Source organism: Rattus norvegicus, chromosome 3 (assembly GCF_021556685.1).
Source record: "Rattus norvegicus strain SHRSP/BbbUtx chromosome 3, alternate assembly SHRSP_T2T, whole genome shotgun sequence".
NCBI lineage: Eukaryota > Metazoa > Chordata > Mammalia > Rodentia > Muridae > Rattus > Rattus norvegicus.
Window position 1 is genome coordinate 154,415,450 of NC_141536.1, and position 20,169 is coordinate 154,435,618.

Below are 20,169 nucleotides of genomic sequence, written 5' to 3' on the forward strand. Positions count from 1 at the left end.
TAAATAAACACCTTTCTTCAGGGGCCAGGAGTTGATGCAGCCAGATACCAGGAGGTGGACCCAGAAGCAATAAAGTCCCCCTCAGCTACTGAAATTAGGACTCATTCCTGCCTCCCCCTGCGTTTCCTCAAAGGAACTGAGGAGCTGAGCTGAGCTGATCGCTTGCTCTCCCTGCCCCCCAAGGACAACAGATGCCCAGCAGGCCAGCAACCACTCTCTCACCCTGGCTGGGGGAGACCTGCTCTCAGGCTCTAGGCCCGCCAAGAATCTTAGCACACACTACTGCAGGGCAAACCCAGCCTCTGGAAAGGATTTTATTGTTTTAACCAGCAGAGAGGCGAAGCAGCGAAGACATCTCCAGAGCCACTAGGCCTGACAAAGGCACTCAGGACAGCAGGCCTGGCTTTACCTTTTACTGGGGAGGGAAACCTTCCTGGGACAAAATGGGGGAACCAGAGGCCTGATCCTGGCACCCTCTCCTCTCCCTCCCATTCATGTGGCTTTGGACTCTGCCATCTGAAATACCGCTTTCGGTGTGGGGGGATGGGGAGGGCAACAACACAGGGAGTTGCTGGTGGGTCTCAAGGACACCTAACTTCACAACTGGACGAGAGAACACATACACAGCAGGGGAGTGCATGGATACTCCCAGAAGACACAGCCTGTTGTGTAAGCACACACACACTCGCTCACGCACCCCCTCCCTTCTCCCTCCCTCCCTCCCTCTCTCTCTCCTCTGATCACTTGAACTGTTTTCTAGGGCAAAGAGCAGGAAGCTGCCGGCATGTGCTGGTGACCTATTGGGGCAGCTTTGTTTGAGGAATGCTGCTGTCACTCAGGCTCGTCTGAGGTTATCTGGGAAATGTAACTGGGCTAGAGACAGAGACAAAGGTAGGCTGCAGGCCGGGATTCTGGGAAGAACGCAGATTGAGAAGGAAGGCGGAGGTCCGCCTACCAACCAAGGCTGATCTGGTGCTTAATGGAATGTGGCCGACTGGTGAGAAACAAGGCTGCTTCTCAAAGACCGTGTGTGCTCAGGGGCCGCGTCTGTGCTGCTCAGAGACTAAGTTCGTCAGGGCAGGGATTGGTTACACCTTGAACTGGGCCCAGAAAAGCGATGGGCACTGCTCAAGGTCACACAGCTAGCCTTGGGATCTGACTTCCACCCACCCCCCCCCCCCCCCCCGGCAGTAACCCTGAATTGCTCTGGCCTCTGGAGAAAGCCACCCGAGAGAGGCCAGATTGAGGCCGATTCCTCCCAGCAGCAATGTAGAGCCCTTTATCATTCTCCTAAGCAATCCACCCTTAGGTGGGCTTTGCAGTGAGGCAGAGCTGGGAGACATAGCATCTCCCCCACCAATGCAGCCTTCCATTACAGATGAGGCCGGAGAAGCCCCCTTTCCTGTCCAAACCCCCTGCTAGATTGCCACCTCAAACGTTGCTTTTTATAATTCTTAAAATCTGTGCACCCCGACAGATGCAATTTTTGCCCCCCCCCCCCGCAATGGAAATGACAAATGGAGACTTCTGGGCTGTCACAAACAGAGAGGAGCTGGGTGCTGACATCCAGAAAATAGAAACCAAAAGATACAGTAAAAACACGACAGGATGCGCCCCCCCCCCCCCTCACTGCCCGGAATTTTGAGACCCAGAATGAACACTGTACTGAGGTTGGGAGTCCGAGGCAACTGGATCGAAGGAAGGGGGGAAAAAAACCTACCCATGATGCTTTGCACAGAAAAGCAGACACAGGCCTAAACAAGTAGGCTCCTCAATGACATTAATAAGTAATGAGCTAATAAAATTACATTAAAACATGTCTCTTTTGCTAGGCCTGGTGGTACAGGCCTGTAATCCCTGCTACTGTGCATTGGAGTAAGGGGTTGTGTTAGGAGGAGGGAAGGTCCAAGGCTAGCCTTGAGCTTCTTGCAGGGTGAGATCAAGGCCAGCCTGGACAACCTAGTGAGACCTTGTCTCAGAATAAAACATAAGAAGCTTAGTATGCATGTAGCTCGGTTCTGTGGCTCTCACAAGGTCAGAATCTGGCTCTCCCGGAAGCCATGCAGGGTCAAGACGCCTAGCCTAGGAGGAAGGGCTGGTCCAGCTTCCCTCCCGCTGCTCCTCAGCTTAGCAGAAGCCAGGCCTCCCTGAGATGGTTCTCAAAGCCTTTGGCCAGCAGCCAGGTGGCAGCAGGAGAGGCCTCTGCAAGCTGCATCCCAAGATAGCTTAGGCAGCGACTGGGAAACAGGCGCCCTGGACTTATCTGCCTCAGGCAAGTGAGCCGGCAGCAGGCTTCTGGTCTGACTTGAAATGAGGAGGATGGAGGCAGGGACGGGGGTTTCTACTTGGCTAATTAGACCCAGAGCCAACCTGGGGGACAGTGACAGCAGGGCCCACCTTTAAGGACAGAACTGACAGCATCCTGTTACAGCCACAAAGAGGCAGACAAAACTTGTGCCTCCTTAGGACAAGATGTCTGCCCTGGGAGAGGAGTGTGTACATGCGCATGTGTATGTACACGAGAGACAGACAGACAGACAGACAGAGACAGAGACAGAGCAAGCGCATGATTTTACTTCTTTCTAGAAAGGCTGGCAGAATTAGATCTGTGGCAAGAGGGAAAACAGGAAGGGTTGGGGCAAAGGGCAGGTGGTAAGATGAACAGCCTGTGCCTCATCAGACAGATGGCCTACAGCACAGGGCGTGTGTGTGTGTGTGTGTGTGTGTGTGTGTGTGTGTGTGTGAGACACAGGGTCAAAGCAAAGTCAGAAGGAAGGCGATTCAGTGTTACCCAAACCTGCTTTTCTGAAGTCCCTGTTGCTTTATTGTTTGCCTCTCCCTCCCACTAGACCACGGAGGAAAGTGTTTGCCTCCCAAAAGACATGTGGTAATCTCTGAAAAGGTTCTGGATTGCCACGGCTAGGAGCTGGATGTTCCAGGAATCTAATAAAGAGTCTAGGGATAGATACTGTGTCACAGCCTGTACTGCATAGGACAGCGCAGCAGCCAGCGTCGGTGTCAGCAGGACAAAAGCTGGGAGTCCAGTGCTTATCTCGATGCTTCTCTCCGAGTCCTTCACCCAGTGCTGGGCCTGGATTATTAAAGCTCAATAAGCCATCATCTAACTACAAAGTTACAACTAAACAGGACCAGGAATGGTAAACACATACCTCTAACCCGGAAATTAGAAGAGGCATACTTTTGTGAGTTCTAGGCTACACTGGTCTATATAGCAAGTTCCAGGACAGCTAGGACTACATAGAGAGACCCTGTCCCTTAGATAGATAGATAGATAGATAGATAGATAGATAGATAGATAGATAGATAGATAGATAGATAGATAGACAGACTGACTGATAACCACGATCTCCTACCAAAACCTTTGCCCCTGTCCTTGCAGATGCTGAGAACACACCACACTCAACCCAGAATATCAACAATCCTCGCCCACTCTGTCCCTCCTCAAAATTCAACCAGGATTGCCACCAAAGAGCAAAAGCTCAAGTCTTAGAGCTGACTGCCCATCCCCACCAGCTCTGTTCCGGCCCCGGTGCCCACCCTCAGCTCCTTCGGTGCCTCACTCAGCTCTGCACACCCATCTGTCCGGTCCACCTGCTAGCACATCCGGCCCCTCCTCTGGCCCTTGCACTTGGTCTCCAGCTCTGCTCTGTAAACCCCGCCCCCAAGTCCATCTCTCTGCTTCCGCGACCCGACCTGACCCGACCCGCTGAACGCTAAGCCTCCTCTGCTCCTCAACATGTCTGGCTGCTCCTTCTGGCTTCAGAAAGGACTCCTCTCAAATCCTGGTGTGCATGGCTGTAATTCCTTCATTCAAGGAGGCTGAATCCAAGGCCAGCCTGGGCTACATAGCAAGCCCTCAGTGGTTGGTACAGCCCGCGGGCTCCACCATCAGTCAGCAAAAATAAAAAGGACGGATTCCCCGCAGACAGATCAAGGTCTGCCTCTCCCCCCCCCCCAGCTCAGCCAGGGCCCCATTTCTCCTGCGTGGTTCATCTTTTCCTTTCTTCCCCACATCAAGAGGCAGAACGGCGCAGTGGTTGAACGTGCGGCTGACTGACGAGTGTGAATCCCGGCCGCTCCACTCCCCAGCTGCAAGGCCTTGCTGGAGGTCCACAATCCTCCGGGCCTAGACTTTCTCGTCTACACAAGGGAGCAGCCATAACCCCCACCCAAACTCACTGTAGACACCATGCCAGCCCACGTCCAGTTTCCGAGCCTGTTTGGCTCAACCTCTTTTTTCTTTTCTTTCTTTTGTGATAGGGTTTCTCTCTCTGTAGCCTTAGTTATCCTGGAACTCACAGTGTAGACCAGGCTGGCCTTGAACTCAGAGGTCTACTTGCTGAAATGAAAGTGTGCCCCGCCCCCACTCAATCTCAAAGCTTCTATCCCCACCAGCAAGGGGGCTCAGCAGGTAAAGGTCTTTGCAGGAAACCTGACAACCTTCTTTCTGTTCCCAGGATCACATGATGGAAAGGGAAAACAGATTCATAAAAGCTGACCTACAGCTGGAGAGATGGCTCCGCAGTTAAGAGCGCTGACTGCTCTTCCAGAGGTCCTGAGTTCAAATCCCAGCAACCATATGGTGGCTCACAGTAATCCATGATGGGACCCGATGCCCTCTCCTGGTGTGTCTGAAAACAGTGTACTCATATACATAAAATAAATAATTCTCTTTAAAAAAAGCTGTCCGGGGGTTGGGGATTTAGCTCAGTGGTAGAGCGCTTGCCTAGAAAGCTCAAGGCCGGGGTTGGGGATTTAGCTCAGCGGTAGAGCGCTTGCCTAGCGCAAGGCCCTGGGTTCGGTCCCCAGCTCCAGAAAAAAAAAAAAAAAAAGAAAGAAAGCACAAAAAAAAAAAAAAGCTGTCCTCTGCACACATGTGCACACATGCATAAACGTAAACACACGCACTTAAAAAATATTAAAATCGGGGCTAAAGAGAAGACTCAGCAGTTAAGAGCACTGGTTGTTCTTCTAGAGGACCCAGGTTCAATTCCCAGCACCCACATGGCAGCTCAAAACCTCTGTAACTCCAATACCACGGTATCCAACACCTTCACATGAGAAAAGACATTCAGACAAAACACCAATGCACATAAAATAAAAATAAAAATTTTTTAAAATAATAAAATAAAAAAAATAATAAAATCATACCAAAAAAATTCACTTTTATTATATGAATGTCTCAAGAGACACTAGCACCTAAGGATGATCAGCTACCAAGGCTGGTGGCCTGAATGTGAACTCCCAGGACCCGAGTGGTGTATGGAGAGAAGCACACCGGCTCCTTTAGGCCGTCCTCTGACCTCTAGGTGTAAGCATTGGCATATATGGCCCCACACACATTTACACAAAAATAAGTGATAAAATATAGTTTTTTAAACGTTTTAATTTACTGGAAGCTGATGAGGCGGGTCAGTGGGTCACTTGCTGCAGAGATGCGGGTCAGTGGGTCACCTGCCATCAAGCCTGCCGAGCTAAGTTCAATCCTCAGGACCTACATGGTGGAAAGCAAGAGTGGACTCCTGTAAGCTATCCAGTTCTCTACGATGCACACATAAAGGCTCTCACGCTCACCATGTAAAGAAAGATGCAGTTTGAAATCTGCTGTGGGAGGAGAGAAAGGGAAAGAACTGAAATAGCCAGTTTTGGAGGCTGAGACAGTAGGATCACAAGTTCAAGGCCAGCCAGAACTTAATGAATAAATGATTTAATTTATGCAACATTGGGGCAGTTTATGACATTGGCAAAAGGATGGACAACTGTTCGATGTGTGTCCTGTCTAGTTTACACCCACCAGATTACTTGTGCCCAGTCTCCCAATCCCTTGTGCTAGGGATAAACCTTGCACTTGCTGGGCCAGAACTCTAACATTGAGAGAGAGAGACAGAGACACAGAGAGAGAGAGAGAGACAGAGAGAGACTCTGACGGTGTCTGCCCAGTGTGTGTGAGATATAACCCAGTGTATGTATGATGTAGTCCAGTGTGTGTGTGTCTGTGTGATATAGCCGTGTGTGTGTGTGTGTGTGTGTGTGTGTGTGTGAAAGAGAGAGAGAGAGAGAGAGAGAGAGAGAGACAGAGAGAGACTCTGACGGTGTCTGCCCAGTGTGTGTGAGATATAACCCAGTGTATGTATGATGTAGTCCAGTGTGTGTGTGTCTGTGTGATATAGCCGTGTGTGTGTGTGTGTGTGTGTGTGTGTGTGTGAGAGAGAGAGAGAGAGAGAGAGAGAGAGAGAGAGAGCCCAGTGTAGCTCTACATGCCCAACTTTTTTGCTTCCTGAGAGGCTGCTTACTTTGTAACCCAAGATGGTTCCGAATTCTCCACACTCTTGCTTCCGCCTCACAATTCCAGGCTGCATCAGCCACTGGGGCGTCGGCGGTCCTCAGCTCAGTTTTTGAGTAAGTTGTAGGAAACAGGATAATGGGAATGAACCTTGTCCTCGGAGACACAAACTCGGCCCCACAGGATGGAGAAGATGAGAGAGTTCTGCGTCTACTATCACCCCATTTCAGCGTCCCATGTGAGCCAAGCTTATCACCCCATTTCAGCGTCCCAAGCTTTGGACCAGAAGCAGAACCTCCCAAACTTCCCCACTGTTATCCTTAGATTTGAGACCCTGTCTCTCTACAAGGCCCTGGTCGTCCTGGAACTTACTATGCAAACCAAGCTGGCCTCCAACTTCACAGAGCTCTATCTCTGCCTGCCTCTGCCTCCTGAGTGCTGGGATTAAGAGGGAGATGCCTATCTCTCATTCGCATTCAACTTCAACATCCAAATGACTGAGCCCAGGAATCAACCTAACCAGATCCAACCTCCCTCTGCAGGTCTCAGACATTGGACACTGGCGACTTTCCCTCCAGAAGGGCAGCCCTGAAGCTCTACAACCTCACTGTTCTCACCACCCCAGCCTCTCTCTACCCATGTGCTTGTGGCCCTTCCTTCCTGCTATCTCTCTGCACTCATGTAAGCAGGCTATGGAGTCGGCCTGCTTGGAAGGAGTAGGCCCAGTTCCCCTCTTTACTGCCAGGGGGGAGGCCAGCCTGGGCTCCACAGTGAGGTAGAGATTGTAGACCCTGCCCACAGTTACTGGCAGGTGAGTAGGTGCTCATTAGATGTGAGGCTTGTTTTCCTCTCTCCTTAAAACCTCGCTGTGTAGCCTGGCAGGTGGTGGTACATTCCTTTAATCCCAGCACTTGGGAGGCAGAAGCAGATGGGTGAGTTTGAGGCCAACCTGGTCTATAGAGAGAGTTCCAGGACAGCCCCAGGGCTACACAGAGAAACTCGGTCTCAATAACAAAACAAAACAAAAACAGACAAGCAAACCATTTCATGTAACAATTTCACTGGGAGCCAGAGAAGATTCTAACTGCCCACGTCTAGCTGCTCCCCTCCAGTGTATGCACAGCCTCAGATAGGCACAGCAAGCCCCAGCCTGTTTAGCGCCAGGCCTACTGCTCTCTGTCCCTTTCACTTGGAAGTAGAAATCAACGTACAAGCTAAAACATCAAATGGAGGCAGACCAATGTAAGGGACTGGGGCAGAGATATGACATGGGCGCCCGAGTGAGGGTGGGGGGTGGGGAGCGGCGGTGCAGATGGGGGAAGGGAGTGGGGGTGGGTGTCTGCCTCAGAAAGCTAGGACTGTTTCTAAGCTCAGGAGCTGAAAATAGTCATGGAAACACATACAAAAGCCTAAGGCCGCCCTGAGCTTGGCAGCTTCTCTGTCAGTCAGTGAGCGAGGTTCTAAGGGCATCGTGATCACTATGTTGGCCATCCATCCATCCATCCATGACTCAAAGTATCCCAGAACATTCCTTCCTTCCCTTCCCACACTCTCCGGCACATCCAGTCTATAGTCATCCCCCATTCTACTGCCAATGAAAATCCCACGAAGGATAAATAAAAGGCTGGGGGCTGGGGCTCAGAATGGGAGCACTCACCCAGCTCCTGCAGAGGTCCTACCCACAGCACTACATAAGCAGATGCAGTGTTAAGTGCTTGTAATCCCAGCACTTAGGAGATGGATGGGGAGGGAGGGGATCAGGTATTCAAAGTCATCCTGCCAACACTTTTGAGTTCAAGGCTAGCCTGGGCTGCATAAGAGCCTACCAAAGAAGGAAGAAAAAGACAAAGGGGAAAGGAGAGGGAAGAGGAGGGGGAGGGGAAGAGGAAGGGAAAGGAGAGGGAGGGGGGGGGGAGGGAAGGGGAAAGGAGAGGGAGGAGGGGAAAGGAGAGGGAGGAGAGGGGGAAGGGAAAGGAGAGGGAGGGAGGGGAAGGGGAAGGGAAAGGAGAGGGAGGAGAGGGGGAAGGGAAAGGAGAGGGGGGAGGGGGAGGGGAAAGGAAGGGAAGGGAGGGGGAGGAGAGGGGAAAGGAGAGGGAGGAGAGGGGGAGAGGAAAAGAGAGGGAGGGGAGGGGAAGGGGAGGGGAAAGGGGGGAAGGGGAAAAGAGAGGGAGGGGAGGAAAAAGGAGAGGGGAGGGGGAGGGGAGGGAAGGGGGAGGGAGAGAGGGAACCGAACATGAGGTAGACATGGGAACTAAATTTTTCCACAGGCCTGGCCCTGGTTCTTTCTGCCCAGCTGGAGAATTCCAAATAAAGTCCTTGAGTCATATGCACAAGTATCATAGAGTTGTCTGGACCATGAGACAGATACCAGAAAGCAATCATCTCTCTGCTCCAAGCCAAGCATGGAGATGGGATCCAAGATCCAACAGAGTCACTTCCCTACAGTTAGTTCCCTATGCTCCCTTGAACAGATGACACCCTCAGTAAGCCCCACCCCCACCCCACCCTTGCTTCCTCTGATGCCAGCCCCTCTTTCCTGCTTCTCAACTTCCAAGGAGCCAAATGAGACTTCTATGCCCAGAGATGCCACCAGGCTGGGTTCCCCTGTCCTCTCTGGGTTCTTCCGGTGAACAAAAACCCAGAGCTCCAATCCTGGGAGCCTTTCCTACCCGTTTCCCACCTGAAGGACTCCCTGGTTCCAGAAACCTATGGTGTCAAACACATGGCCTTGGCCGGTGCCATTTCTCAAATTGCCTGGTTACTGGGGTCTGGGAATGAGCACATCACACCAGTTCCCTCCTGCCTGCCAAGCAGGAGCTCTGGTCCAATATCCCCACGGACTCACTGCTCCAAACTCTACCCTGCTTCTTTAACCCTCAGCCTCCAAGGCAAGCCTCGGATTCCTGTGTTCCACCCGCTGCATGGCTTCCGTAGGTCCCAGTGCCCTGCTCCCCCAGAGAGCCACCTGTCCCTTCAACCAGCTAATCTGTACCCCCTCAATCTCCTTTAAGGCACCTGGGGCCACAGCAGATCCCAGGAATGAGGCAGGCAAGCGGCCACAGGGATCCTACCCACAAGGTGACAGGTCACCTGCCTGCTCAAAACTCCTAGGCAACCAGGCTAGATGGTACTTCCGGTTCGGTTCCTTGGGAAGTGAAGGCAAAAGGATGATATCTGGAAGGCCTGGCCTTCAGAGTAAGATCCTGTCTCAAAACAGAACCAGGGCTCAGAGCTAGGTGCCGCAGCGCAGCGCGGCGCGGCACGGCGCACACCTGTGATCCCTTCCCTCCCAGACTGGAGGAAGGAGGAGCAGTTCAAGTTGATCCGAGGCTGCAGGAGTTCAAGGACCGTCTGAGCTGCGTGAGACGGTCTCAGGGCTGGAGAAACCCAATCCACTTGTAAGTGGATTTTTTTTGGGCTGCCGTTGTGTGTCCGTGGGAGGCAGAGTCAGATGACCCCATAGCATCTAAGATATTCCCGAGAGAGAGGAGAGACGGCCCGGCAATTGAAAGTACTTGCTGCTCTCAGAGGTTCGCAGCACCCATGTGATGCTCTCCTTTTAGGAGATTTTACGCCGACTCGTCCCCAGCTCTACGTTCAGCTGGCCAGCACCTTCTGCACCTTCCTGTCTCCTTACTAGGCTCTCAGGCCTCCCAGGAGGAACCCCACTTTAGGCCTGAGTATCCTCTGTGCCCTCTCAGGGCCACTCTCACGACTTGGGTTCCAGCTTCCCGAGACAGCTGCAGACATTTACTTCTAGAACCCAGCATTCTCTCCGCACTTATTTTGAATCTGTCCAAAAGCAAGGACTTCATATCTCCTCTGGCCTTGTCCCCAGTGCTGGCACAGGCCTGGGGCATAGTAATCAATCAATAAATACTTGTCTATGAACAAACAGACTCCTTTTTTTTTTTTAAAGATTTATTATAGAGTACACTGTAGCTGTCCTCAGACGCACCAGAAGAGGGAATCAGATCTCATTACAGATGGTTGTGAGCCATCATGTGGTTGCTGGGATTTGAACTCAGGACCTCTGGAAGAGCAGTCAGTGCTCTTAACCGCTGAGCCATCTCTCCAGCCCAAACAGACTCCTTTTGAACAAAGTTTTCATGAGTGATGTCTGTCCAGTAGGTCAAACATGGTACTCTCTGGCTCAGAGGTGGCTGTGAACCATATAATCTCTCTCATACATCGACTACCTCTCCCTGACCTGCTTGTCAATGCAGTCACTCCAGCTACACCGGGCTTTTTTGAGGTCCCCAACACGGACCTACCTACAGTCTAATGCAATTAGTTCCCATCCCATCCAAAGTTTTCATCTGAAGCTTCTGCTTCAGCTCTAGGGCCAAAGGCCACCTCCTCCGGGCAGCCCTCTGGGATCACATCACAGACAGTTTTATTTTTTCCCAGTGCTTAGCAACTTTAAAATTTTTCCTCTGGGTTTGCTCTCTGGGGCAGGAACTTGGTCATTCACAAAAACTACTATATGCCTGGAGTGTCCCACACACCAGGAGTTTCAAAGTCTGTTGATCCAAGTAAATACACAAAAATCTCTTAAGAGTTCTCTTGTCGGCGAATACGGTGACTTACTGTGGTTTGCTCCGTACTGAGGCAACTCTCTGGGCTTTACTTCTTCCCAAGCCAAGTGTGTTGTCATAACAACACTACCATCCTCTTTCCCCTTAAAGTCGCTACTGAAGGCTTACCAAGTACCAATCGTCCTTTTAGTTTGGTTGTTTTTTGTTTTGTTTTGAGACTGGGTTTCTCTGTGTAGCCCTAGTCGTCCTGGAACTCACTCTGTAGATTAAGCTAGCCTAGAATCAGAGATTCACCTGCCTCTGCCTCCTGGGTGCTGGGCTTAATAAAGGTGTGCGTCATCACACCTGAGGTGAGGTATTTCTTTTTTGAACTATGTATTCCAAACTAGTCTAGATCCACAAACCCTTCTCCCTCAACCTCTCAAGGATTGGAATTTCACCACAAATGGTTCTTTATTTATTTATATTTTTTGTTGTGTACATGTTTTGTGTTTGTGAGTGTGTCTCTCTGTGTGTGCACATGTATGTGTGTGTGCACGTGTGCCTGTGCGTGTGTGTTCTCCCTTATGTGGAGACCAAAGGACAATTTGCCATAGTCAGTGCTCTCTACCACGGGTGCCCTGGGATTGAACTCAGGTTATCAGGCTTGCCAGCGAGCACCTTTACCCACTAAGCCATCTCACCAACCCTTATTTTTTTTTTTTTAACAGTGTAGCCTAGGCGGTTCACTGTCTCCCCGCCTCCGTTCTGCCACCCTAAGCCTCCTAAGTGCTCGGATTAACATGCACATTTTGCATATGAATGATCCTAACCCACCGGTGAGGCCGGTTTTACTATCTCAGAACGCAAGTGGGTGACAGCAGGGACCGAGATTAAGGACTTTATCTACCAGCAAAAGGAGGGCACTTCGCCCAATAGCGGAGCCGCTCGCTTAGCATGCTCCAGGCCCTGCGTTCAATCACTACTAGCACCAGGGTGTGAAAAAGACATTTATAAGAAAAATGCAGAGGAAAGCCCTCTCCGCCTCTAAAACTCCAAGAAACAGATCCTATGGGAAGAGGACCCAAAGTCACGTGCAGGAGGCCATCAGGAACCAAGCAACACCAAACACACACCAACGACAAAATGGAGACCACGGCGAGCAACTTGATCACAAATCCGAGCAAGTCGATCACAAATCAGAGCCGTTCCCACCCAACTCCCCCAAGCACATCCATGTCCCCTACACCCAGTTATGCAAGCCCCCAATCATGACCCTTGATCTCGGCTCCAAGACCGCCAGTCCCCAGCCCTCCCTGTGACACGTACCTTCCCGACATCTTCAACCCCTGGCTCCTGCGACTGCGTAGCTCCATGGGCAGAGCAACACCCGCCCTAAGGCCTTAGCTATCTGTTCTCTGGGTAGGAGGGAGCAGCCTCCCATCAGCCTCCAGGCCCTGACTCTTCCCATCCCCCACACCCTCCAGCTACTGGGAGCTTTTGAAATTTCAATTCTGACCAGGTCACTTCCCCGTCCCCACCCCCTATCTCCAAAACCCCTAAAAGGTCTCCCTTTGTTCTCAGGCGACCGTCTCAAATTCTTCTTCCAGCCTTTGGAGGCCTGCAAGATTGCCTCTTCCACTTAAGCGCCTAGCTCTGAGCTCAGAGCAACCTGGAAGGCTCTGGAGCTGGGCTGTCTGGATTCAGAGCTCTCCTGGAACTAACTTCTCTGGCCTTGTGAATTAGGAGGCAAGAGCACCCACCTTCCAGACCGCTGACTGCATTACGTTTCTCCGTAGCAAGGTGCTCCCGTAGCGCAGCCCCAGGAGCTTCTGTCTACCAACACAAATTCCTAACTTCAGGGCTGTCCCCCTCAGTCAATCTGACTGGCCTGCTAACTGTCCGCTTGGCGTTAATGATACACATAAACGAACACTTAGCGATACCTAACAACTAAGATGACGTTCTGGGCTAGGATACAGCTCAGTGTGTCCCCAATACAACACAAGGGATTTGAGTCCCAGCACTCAGGACTGCTCTCAGCTGTCTGTAACGCCAGCTCCAGGGGATCCAACGCCCCCTACTGGTCTCTGCAGTTCACCAGGCACGCAAAGTGGTCCATAGACGTGCGTGCAGGCAGAACACCCCTTCGTACAAAATAAAACGTATAAAAGGAAAGAAAAAAGAGCCAGGCAATTGTGGTGTACACCTTTAATCCCAGAAGTCGGGAGGCAGAGGCAGGAGGATCTCTATGAGGTCAAGGCCAGCCAGATCTACAGAGCAAGTCCCAGGACAGCCGGGGCTGCAAAAAAAAAAGAAAAGAAAAGAAAAAAGTTAAAGAAAAACAAAGGGGAAAAAACTTATAAATTCTTAACGCTGATTTCTCATTTAATGCCTGACTCAATTTTGTATCTCTCTGGCACATAGTAGGTTCTTTAAAAACACGGTAGAGCACGGTGGATCTTGCCCTGCAAGCCTGGTGTTGGGGACCACCTGGTGGAAGGGGGGGGGAGTTTACCTCTAATCTCTCTCCAAGCATGCTGTGGCCACCACTCCCCGACGTGCAAAGAAATGCAGTAAAAAGTTTGGTAAACCAATTGGGCGGCACACATCTCTAGCCCAGGAAAAGCAGAAGCTAGCCGGGGAAGCTGTCTAGGAAATTCCAGGCTACAGGGTGAGATCCTATCTCAAAAGACAAAACAAAAAAAAAAAAAAAAATAGGAAAATCTTGTGAATGGCAATGAATGAACAAACTTTCAGGATTCCCAATTCCTTGACTTCTTTCTACTCAAAAGAAGCAGAAGTGGGCCGGAAGGGAGAAGTGAGAACAGGAGGGTGGGGGTGGGGCGCCTGCATTACAAAGGCAGCTGCTGCTGGATCGCTGTAAGCAAAACAAGACCCGGAAGGCTCCGGGAGAGAGCTGGGACCAGAGGCACTGGGATGTGGGCCACCCGAGAACTGGCTGTTCCCTTCAGTGACTGCAGCTCCAAGGAGAGAAACCCCAGGATAATGTGCACGGAGCTGACAGAAGCTGACAAAATGGGGAAGCACCCGCAGGGATGGAGGGACCCATCTGTAGACTTTAGGCCTTTCTGTCCTTGGTTCTTCCCACAGCTCAGCAGCCTCAGGAGCCTCTGGTCCCAGCTCAGCCCTCCTCCATCCTCACATCAGACACCAGGGAGTTGAAATCTCAGATAAAAAGGATAGTTGGGACAGTATACTCTACATTTACGCAGCTCCAATACCCCTCTGGGCCCATCAAACCCTACCCTGCAATGAAGCACTCTGCTTACCACAGTTTCTTGTCCCCTCTGCTTAGGAGAGGATGAGGCAACCAAGAAAATGACAAAATGACCCACCCAATTCTATTCTTACACACAGACTCCAGAAGGAGCTCAGTAAACCATGCTTTGCTCCTGGTCCTGCTGTCTGCACTCCCTGGATACCTGTCTCACTTCAGGTTTCTATTCCTGCAACAAATAGCATGACCAAAAGGTAAGTCGGGGAGGAAAGGGTTTATTCAGCTTACACTTCCACATTGCTACTCATCACCAAAGGAAGTCAGGGCAGGAACTCAAGCTCCATAGAAGCGAAAGCAGGAGCTTATAGGGGAGTGGGGAGTGGGGGGTGGTTGCTGCTCGCTGGTTTGCCTGCTCACGGCTTGCTCAACCTGCTTTCTTACGTCACTCACAGAGGACCACCAGCCCCACCCACAATGGGCTGGGACCTCCCTCATTGATCACTAATTGAGAAAATACCCTACAGCTGGATTTCATGGAGGCGTTTCCTCATCCGAGGTTCCTTTTTCTCTGATGACACACAAGACAGGGTTTCCTTTGTGAGGTCTCTGTAGACCAGGCTGGCCTCAAACTCAGAGATCTGCCTTTGCCTCCAGAGTGCTAGAATTAAAGGTGAGCACCACCACAGTCTTCTCCTGAATCCTGCTGAGCCCATTTTACAGAAGAGGAAAACTGAGGACGTGCCATTCCATTGGAAGACAAGAAATAAACTATCTGCATAGTGTCTGGGTCTCTCCTAATGACACTCTTTCAGTCTACGCCAGATGATGTAACTGTAGAATAAGTATTTCTCGGGGTTGGGGATTTAGCTCAGTGGTAGAGCGCTTGCCTAGGAAGCGCAAGGCCCTGGGTTCGGTCCCCAGCTCCAAAAAAAAAGAAAAGAAAAAAAAAAAAAAGAGTAAGTGTTTCTCTACAAACTTGTATGACAAAACTTTTCCTGGGGTGATACAACACACACATCTACTCACTCCAGACAGGGAGTCCATGACAGACCAAAATACATAAGTTCAACTCGGTCAACCCATGGGTTTTACTGGAGTTACATACAGGTGCAGAAATAACTCACAAAACAACAACAAAACAAAATAGCAGCCTCAGGACAGGACAGGGCAATGGTTTGCCTTTTATCCCAGCACTCAGGAGGCAGAGGCAGGTCTACATCACCAAGTGTCCACCCCAGCACAGGTGACAACTGGTCAAGCTGAGAACCTGGGGCACACTGCACAGCCTGCAGCCAGCTCGACCAGTCGGAGGGTGTCCTTTCCATCTGCCTCAGTTGGTCTAAACCTCTCCCAAGGGAACCCAGTGCCAGACTCCAGTCTAGCCTACTTCAGAGTCACCTCGGCTGTGCAGAGTTTGGGTTTTATGTTTGTTGTTCTTGTTTTGTTTGGTTGGGACAGGGTGTGGTGGTGTGAATAGGTTTGTCCCCTCTACCCCCAGACAAAAGTGCTTGAGTGCTTAGCCCATATCGAGAGTCACTGTTAGGAGGTGTGGCCTCGTTGGAGTGGGTGTGGCCTTCTTGGAGTGGGTGTGGCCTTCTTGGTTGAAGTGTGTCACTGTGGAGGCAGGCTTTGAGGTGTCCTGTGCTCAAGCTACACCCAGTGTGGCACGCTGTCCCCTTCTGCTGCCTGCAGATAAGGATGGACAAAGAACTCTCAGCAGCACCATGTCAGCCTGCACACTGCCATGCTTCCCACCATGATGATGATGGGACTAAATCTCCAGAACTATAAGCCAGTCCCAATGAAATGTTTTCCTTTATAAGAGTTGCCTTTGTCATGGTGTCTCTTCACAGCAATAGAACCCAAAGTAAGACGCTGTATAGCCCTAGCTGGCCTGGAACTTGCCATGGAGATAGAGCAGGCTAAATTCAAACTCACCGTGTTGGCATCTGCTCCTAAGTGAAGTGCTGGCTTTAAAGTGTTAAAGGGTCTTGCTATGTAGCTCAGGGTGATATGGAACTCACTCACAGTAGCTGTCTTAGTTAAGGTTTTACTGCTGTGAACAGACACTAAGGCAAGTCTCATAAAGGACAACATTTAATTGGGGCTGGTTTACAGGTTCAGAGGTTCAGGCCATTATCATCAAGGTGGGAGCATGGCAGCATCCAGGCAGGCCTGGTGCAGGAGGAGCTGAGAGTTCTACACATTCATCTGAAGGCTGCTAGGATAAGACTGGCTTCCAGGCATCTAGGGTGAAGGTCTTAAAGCCCAAGCCCACAGTGACTGACACACCTACTCCAACGAGGCCATGCCCACTCCAATGAGGCCACACCTACTCCAACAGGGCCACACCTACTCTAACAAGGCCACACCCACTCCAACAAGGCCACACCTTCTAATAGTGCCACTCCCTGTGCTAAGCATGTACAAATAAATCATCACAGTAGCCATTGCCAAGGATGACTTTGAACTTCAGGCTTTCCACTTCCACCTCTGAAATGCTAGGATGAAGCGGACTCCCCATCATACCCAGTGCATGCAAAACTGGACCTGGAAACCAGACCTTTGCCCACACTAGACAAACACTCTACCAACTGGGCCACATCCCCAGCTCTCGGCTGTCCTGGGCCTCCCAGTCTCCAAAGGAAGTTGCAGATACTTTGTAAACAGAATCCTGCCTCTCTACGTTGATCATTAATGGCTCATCAGCCCACAGTAGGTCTACCAGGCTGCTCTTATAGGCTCATCAGCCCACAGTAGGTCTACCAGGCTGCTCTTATAGGCTCATCAGCCCACAGTAGGTCTACCAGGCTGCTCTTATAGGCTCATCAGCCCACAGTAGGTCTACCAGGCTGCTCTTATAGGCTCATCAGCCCACAGTAGGTCTTCCAGGCTGCCCTTATAGGCTCATCAGCCCACAGTAGGTCTTCCAGGCTGCCCTTATAGGCTCATCAGCCCACAGTAGGTCTACCAGGCTGCTCTTATAGGCTGTAAGTCAGAGCTCCGCTCTTTCTTTTTTCTTGATTTCTTTGTTGTTGTTGTTTTGTTTGTTTGTTTGTTTTATCGAGACAGGGTTTCTTTGTGTGTAGCCCTTACTGTCCTAGAACTCACTCTGGAGACCAGACTGGCCTTGAACTCACAGAGGTTCACCTGCACCTGCCTACACTTAATTTTAATTTTTTTTTAAAAAATTAATTTTTTTAGATCTATTTATGTGTCTGCGTTTGCCACCCGGGTGGGTTCCAGAAAGCAGGGCCTGCAGTTACCGATCCTTCTGCCCCTACCCCAACATGCTAGTATAAAAATCAGAGCTGAGGCTATGATAGCTAAGGACTCTACCAAGTGAGCCACGTGCCTAGCACTGGGGTCTGTCTTCTCTTTTAAGACTTATCAAGGGATGTGCATCACCAGTTCTAGCTAACAGATTTTATGTATGAGTATCTATATAAAGAAGTGAGCGTGGGCTGGAGAGATGGCTCAGCGGTTAAGAGCACTGATTGCTCTTCCAGAGGTCCCGAGTTCAAATCCCAGCAACCACATGGTGGCTCACGACCATCTGTAATGGGATGTGATGCCCTCTTCTGGTGTGTCTGAACACAGCTACAGTATACTTATATATAATAAATAAATCTTTAAAAAAAAGGGGGGGTGGGGCTTTAGCTCAGTGGTAGAGCGCTTGCCTAGCAAGCGCAAGGCCCTGGGTTCGGTCCCCAGCTCCGAAAAAAAAAAAAAGAAAAAAAGAAAAAAAAAAAAAGAAAAGGAAAGGGGCTGGGGATTTAGCTCGGTGGTAGAGCGCTTACCTAGGAAGCGCAAGGCCCTGGGTTCGGTCCCCAGCTCCGAAAAAAAGAACCAAAAAAAAAAAAAAAAAAAAGAAAGAAAAGGAAAAAAAAAAAGTGAGTGCAGTTGCCTGTGGAGGCCAGAAGAGGGCGTCAGATTCCCCAGAGCTGGCATTATAAGCAGTTGTGAGCTACTGGTGTGGATGCTGGGAATTGAACTCAGGTCCCTTCCTGGAGCCATCTCTTCAGCTTCCTAGGGCTTTTGGGTTTGTCTATTTGTTTTATTTTGTGGGACAAGAGCTCATGTATCCCAGGCTGGCCTCCCGCTTGCTACGTAGCTGAAGATGAGCTGGAACTGACCCTCCCACCACCTCCATTTGCTTGAGATTGTAGGCTTGCACCACAGCACAGCACGGGGCTAGAACAGAGCTCTGGAAATGTCCCCGAAATCTCCTGTTCTCCTTTCCTTGACACTTTGTGGCCTATTCCAGTTTCTTTACAGTACACAGTCCCAATACTGGGTCCTCCCCATCACCACAGTTCACCTAACCAGAGTCATACAAAGGTTAGGGGTGAGGTCTTCCCTCCTCTGTGTGGCTGAGGGATGTAAATCCTGAAGACCCTAAGTGCGCCTCTGCTCTATGATTGGGGATGCCCTGGACATGATGGTGAGGAGCACCACTTGCCACCATCTGCCAGCTGAAAGTGAACCCCATTCCCAGGACCTCTAGACACTGCCCCAGGCCCCAGGAAGTACCCGTCCACCCCCTGCCCATTGTAATGCACTTCCCCAGGCACCTCCAACCCCCCCTGCATGTCTCATCCTGGTCTGGGCTCAACTGTCCCCTCCTGAAAGGCCTCTGCCCCCATAATTGTCATTGCTGCCTCACTCCCAGACTGTCCTAGTGGTGCCCCTCTCTCCTGCCCAGCAGCAGTTGACAGCTAGCAGGCCATCAGCACTCACCAGAACACAGGCTTCTGAAAGCCAACAGTTTGGTCTGGCTCCTATAATTCTTAGCTCTGGTGACTGATAACGGGGCTGGTACAGTAGGCACTCAATAAACAGGCCTCTGAGGAGTAGATAAATGCAGCCCTTGTGACTGAAACCAGAGTGGGAGAGCTTGACCCCGAGAGACTTGCTCTCAAGAGTGGTGGGAGTAAACAGACCAACAAATACACGAGTGGTAGAAGCAAAGGAGGCAGCTGTGTTCGCCCCTTAGGACCGCCCTAGTGGACAGAGAGACTTGAGAGAACAGCCAATGGGAGCATCTCGAGTGTGGAGGCTACAGTGTTTGAAACCAGGCTTACCAGCAAGAGCCTGTCCTTCCGTGGTCTGATGCAACTCCATAGTCCTCCCTCCCCATGGCCTGGGCTCTCCATGTGTCTGTCTTGGCCAAATTATCCAACTCGTGGCAACATTGGAGAGGTGAGGCCGGAGGATTACAAGTAGAAAGTCAGCTTGGGCTACATAGCAATACCTTGTTTCAAAATTTCAGGGGGGAAAAAAATTCTTTTAAAAGGGATGCTGTGGTAGCTCACCCCTTTGGTCCCAGCACTTGGGAGGCAGAGGCAGGTGCAATCTCTGAGTTGAGGCCAGCCTGGTCTACAGAGTGAGTTCCAGGATAGCCAGGGCTACACAGAGAGACCCTGTCTGGAACACACCCCACCCCCCAAAAAAAACAATAAAACCCAAAGGAATTGTTCAGAGCTAAGCAATGGTGGTAACGCTTTTAATCTTAGCACTCAGGAGCAGAGGCTGGGGGATCTCTGTTCTAGGACAGCCTGGACTACAGAGCGATTCCAGGACATCCTGGGCCACACAGAGAAACCCTGTCACAAAAAAAGCAACCCCTAAATAAATAGGATTTTCTGCTGGAGAGAGAGGTGAGTGGGTAAGAGAGCGTGCTGCAGTTGTGAGCTACTGGTGTGGATGCACTCAGTTCCCAGGATGACATCCAAATCCTGGGGACCTGATGGCAGGCACCTACATGTAAACATTGCTTAATGCCACACCACGAGGAGGAGAGGACTGTGTCTAAGCTTGTAAGCTAAGAAGGGTCAGGCCTGGTTAGTACTCAGATGGGAGATGTTCCCATCCACACCCAATCTGCCATAAGTAAAAATAAACATTACACATAAATAAGCAGGAGAGGTATTTCCATCGGCTGGGACCTGTCCAGCCCCATTTTAACTGAATTACTTCTATAAAGACTCTCTTTCCAAACGAGGTCATTCCTTGTTTCCTGTGCAGAGGAGGGTTAGGAATGTCAGTGCTAGGAATCGAACCCAGGTCCTCTGGATGACCATGACCATGACCAGCCAATGCTTAAA

General features: G+C 50.7%; 1 long non-coding RNA gene across 2 annotated transcripts; it reads right to left on the reverse strand.

The window, feature by feature from the left end:
* Window positions 1–13,017: 13,017 nt before the first annotated feature.
* On the reverse strand, window positions 13,018–18,825 carry LOC120101928 (uncharacterized). Of its 2 annotated transcripts, XR_015685002.1 has the most exons (3): window positions 18,803–18,825; window positions 13,340–13,503; window positions 13,018–13,123 (listed from the first exon to the last, which is right to left on the reverse strand). It is a non-coding gene; the product is annotated as an uncharacterized LOC120101928 (long non-coding RNA). The 2 variants fall into 2 exon arrangements; XR_015685001.1 differs by lacking the exon at window positions 18,803–18,825 and having other exon boundaries at window positions 13,340–14,291.
* Between the last annotated feature and the right edge of the window lie 1,344 nt (window positions 18,826–20,169).